The following is a 4,811-nucleotide window of genomic DNA, read 5'->3' as shown; positions in this document are numbered from 1 at the left end:
GTGTGTAAAGAAGTTCATTAATGAAATAAATGACACAAGTCACTGTCACCATCTTGTCAAGCCACTTACAGCATGAACCCAAAGCATGGGCTCCGTGATTCTCTATCTCTGCTACATGGATTCTTGCCAACAGTCTTTTTCTCTTGCAAGGAAGTTCCACTTCTCCCTGGCTTTCCCCAAGATATGATTGACGTATAACATGGTGTAAACTTGAGGTGACAACATCTAGCACTTCCTTCAATCCTGGTGGCCCTGCCACCTCTCGAGCTCCTATGGGAAGCCTGGGCTGATGCTGGTGACCTATCGTCTCTCTCCTGGAGGAGCCTAGTAGTGACAACTCTCCTTGGCTTCTTCCTCTGGTCCCTCATTATGGTGTAAATCCACATTTTCTACTCAAGCGTTCTTTTCCGAAGTTTTATAGAGATGCTCAGAAGACACATCCATTTATAGAGCGAGGTCTTAATACCTCCAAACTATCCAGCTTCTGGCGGTAAATACGAAGGTGATCCTGGCTCAGAAGGAGTCTGTGGAATGCCAGGTCCCTTCCTGTGTGCTGACTTGGCTACCCGGAGGGACTATTGAACTAAGCTGCCCTGGGATGGCTCCAAGATTTGGGCAGGGAGTTTTGAGTATGCTGTTCTGAAAATCAGAATGTGCATATTTTAAAAATATTTTAATCATGAACTTAATTTTTTAAAATTCCCAAATCCTTGTAAGTTCATTGCTGATATAGGGGTGGCATAGGAAGAATGATGTGGCCCTGCCTTTGGGGAAGTTCACACATTAGACCTTGTCACAGTCCATGCCCACTGGAGACAGTGAGGACAAAACACTGGTGAATTCTGCTTGGGAGGTGCCAGAGAGAGTGCCCCTTAGGAGGATCCTATAGGCTTCTGCTCTGTTTTTCCCTTTTTTTGGAGAGCCTGGAGGTGTGGTGGGGCTGTGGGCTTCTTGATCACTGTGAGTGAGGGTAGGTCAGGGGCTGACCACAGAGGCCCGTCCCTGGGCCAGGGCAAAGGGGTCCCCGAGTTACATCCTTGGGTCAGCCTTGTTCACAAGGCGGGAAAATAGACCAGGACTGGGGCTGAGATCATCACAAGGGGGAGGAGAGAGCCTTTGGGAACAGGCAGGGGCTGTCCTGTGTCAACCCCAACAGCACCAACTGCACATACCCCACTTCATGGGCCAGCTGATGCTGGGGAAAGACATGATTTAGAGCCAGTTCACACAGGGGGCCTTCAAGTGTTCACTCAGGAGAAAACCCCAGGTCCTGGACCGGGGTTCCCTGCCCCACTTTGCAGGATCCTGATGGGCCTCTGTCACCCAGGACCAGGCTTGGGATGAACTGTTGGTTAAAACTATGCCCTCTTCTCAGAACTGAAGTGAAAATGAAAGGAGAAGTGGTGAGAAGGGCAGCTGGCCAGGGCCCAGTGCTGGGCAGGGAGTACATGTCTCTTAGGGAGTAACTGAGCCCTGAGCTTCACTGCCCAGAGCAGAAGGAAGGCTGGGCTGGGAGCTGGAGCCCATTTCAGTGTTTTAGGGGGGCTGAGCATAATCCAACACTTACCTCACAGGGGGCTGCATGGACTCACTGATCTTTCAAACGTCTACGCTTTTGCTCAATTAAAGGCATGCCATGTGGTCCTGGTGATGGGCAAGGCCTGTCGTGGCTTCTACTAGCAGTTGTAAAGGGCCTTTGATGATAATGAATGATGCAATCCAATAACAAACATAATGAAAATATGCACTTTGGTACACACTCTTTTGGACGTGACATCCACCGGGCAAAACACTTTTAGAGGTTTTTTTTTTTTTTTAAGATTTTATTTATTCATTCATGAGAGACACACAGAGAGAGGCAGAGACACAGGCAGAGGGAGAAGCAGGCTCCAGGCAGGGAGCCTGATGCCGACCCGATCCTGGGACCCCGGGATTACACCCTGAGCCAAAGGCAGGCCCTGAACCACTGAGCCACCCGGGCATCCCGAGGTGTTGCTTTTTTATGGGTGGTTTTACGGAGGCTCATGTGGAGCTGAACTGGGAAGTTTTACTTCTGGGCAAAGAGAGTCCAGGGTCACTCCCAGATACAGAGGCAAGCAGAATGAAGAAATGAGCCTCCTCCTGCCAGGTGACTTCTCGGTTTGTCCTCCCAGGAATCTGGATTGAGTTTAGGGGGGCTGTGTCCCCTCCAATCCCAGGCACATGCCTTAGCAAGCCTTGAGTTCTGTTAATAAATCCTCCCTGTAACAGTGGCCCCTCGGGAGCCTACTGGTGCCTGGATCTACGCTGAGGCTCCGCCGAGCTCTCACACACTAACTCGGGTCCCTTTGAGGCCGTCAGAGGCCTAATCTGTCTTCACTGCCCAGGACTCTGGGGACACTCAGGAGCTGGGCTTCTCCCCCTGGAAAGGCCTGCAGTTCAAAGATAGGTCCACCAGGTGGCGCAAAGCCTCCTTTCCTTGCGGGTGCTGGACCCACTGCCTACACCACCTGTTCTGTGTCTGGGACGGCCTGCCCTCTCCTACCAGGACGGGAATACAAAACCCCAATTCTGGCATACCCCGTAAGCAGACATCCAGCCTCTGCTTAAACACCTCCGGGGACGGGGAGCTCACCACCTATGGGGGCAGGGTAAGTAGTGGAGGTAGGGGTAGGGGTGAAATTGAGGCCATCCAAAAGCCACCTGTTGGGTGATAATGTCACCCTTACTTGTCCAACGCTCAGGCCACTGGTTTCTTTCTTTCTTCTTTCTTTCTTTCTTTCTTTCTTTCTTTCTTTCTTTCTTTCTTTCTTTCTTTCTTTCTTTCTTCTTTCTTTTCTTTCTTTCTTTCTTTCTTTCTTTCTTTTTCTTCTTTCTTTCTTTCTTTCTTTCTTTCTTTTTCTTTCCTTTTTTAAGATTTTATTTATTTATTCATGAGAGACACACAGAGAGAGGCAGAGACACAGGCAGAGGGAGAAGCAGGCTCCATGCAGGGAGCCCAATGTGGGACTCCATCCCAGGATCACCACCTGAGCCAAAGGCAGATGCTCAACCGCTAAGGTACCCAGGCGTCCCAGGCAACTGGTTTCTAAAATCCCTAGTACCAGGTTCTTTGTTGGAAATAATTTATTATCTCCTTTTCTTTTAAATTACCTTATCCCTGAGTAATTTGTCAAGTTTCTGAACAGCAGCCCCAAAGAGATCTTTCACAGATCTGGGACACAGGCCAGGGGCATGTCGGAAAGCCTCTCTATCTCCTAACCTCCTACCCCCTGGGCCTTGATTAGGAATCAAAGGACTGAGGCTACCTGAGTTCCCTGGTGGCTTTACTGAAGTCAACCTTCTGGGCCTCAGTTTCCCTATCTGTAAAGAGATTAACAGCATCCTTTACCCTGCTTGCCGCATTCAGTTGTTAAGAAATTGCCAATGCAATGATGCATTTAATTATTTAATGAGTATTTCTTTTTTTAAATTTTATTTATTTATTCATGAGAGACAGAGAGAGAGAGAGAGAGGCAGAGACACAGGCAGAGAGAAGCAGGCTCCCTGCAGGGAGCCCAATGCAGGACTTGATCCCAGGACCCCAGGATCACAACCTGAGCAGAAGGCAGACGCTCAACCACTGAGCCACCCAGGTGTCCCTTAACGAGTATTTCTTGAGCACCTACTATAAGGTAGGCACAATTCTAGAAACTAGAGAAGACATAAGTAAACAAGAAAGAGTGCATCTGATATTGAGTGGTGTGGTAAGTGCCAGGAAGGAAGATGCAATGGGGTCAAGTGAGGAGGGAGATCTAAATTGAGCTATCAGAGAGGTGACAAGCATGTGAAAGCAGGAATGATTCCCCATAGTGTGTCCATCCCCCTTCTCTTTGGCCTGTGATTCACGCCGTGAAAGTGAGACGGGTACTGTTTCTGAGCGTTTTTGAGATAGACACTGTCGTTAGTTCCTGTTATGTGCAATCAGACGCAATCCTCATGGATATGAACAATGCAGATGGAAAGGCTGGGAGGAGAAGACCAAACTGACACAGAGCTAATCCTCTCCAGTCCCCTCTTTTCCCCGTGGGGGAACCACAAACTAAGGCCAATGAGATAATAAATTCTTCTGAACAGGCTTGAACTCTCCAGGCCAGGCCCATTTCCACAACTCAAGAAAGCGCTGTGCATTGTTGGAAGCACTCTGACTAGAAAGCCCAGACTTCTAAATATGACCCTTGAAATCCCAGAAATTCTTATCAGGAAGGGATTTCCCTTCAGTCATGCACTCCAGCTAGTGACATGCTCAGGTTTTCAACCTGTGATCTGGGATGGAGGGTGCATATCAGATTATCAGGGAGCAGATGCCTGGGGGTGGCTAGACCTGGTGAGTAAATCTCCAGAGAGATTTTTTTTTTAAGATTTTATTTATTTATTCATGAGAGACACAGAGAAACACAGAGAGAAAGGCAGAGACACAGGCAGAGGGAGAAGCAGGCTCCATGCAGGGAGCCTGATGTGGGACTCAATCCCGGGTCTCCAGAATCACGCCCCAGGCTGATGGCAGCACCAAACCGCTGAGCCACCCGGGGTGCCCCCCAGAGAGATTCTGAAGCATCTGACAAAGCACTTTTCTTCTTACCATCTTGTATGAGGATCACGATCTGGTCCCGTTTTAGGGATGGGACAATGGAAGATCAGAGATGTCAAGGGGAGCCCAAGGGTCTGGGATCCTGGCTTTCATCCAGGCTCCTTTCCAAGCTTTGGAACAGATCATCCCAACTCCAGCCTCTTACAAACTCTAATGTGATTTGCAATAAAGAATGTTATGTTTTCCTGGCTGAAGGGTGAAT

This window comes from Canis lupus, chromosome 12 (genome assembly GCF_011100685.1).
Source record: "Canis lupus familiaris isolate Mischka breed German Shepherd chromosome 12, alternate assembly UU_Cfam_GSD_1.0, whole genome shotgun sequence".
NCBI classification, from domain to species: Eukaryota; Metazoa; Chordata; class Mammalia; order Carnivora; family Canidae; genus Canis; species Canis lupus.
This window is presented reverse-complemented; position numbering follows the sequence as displayed.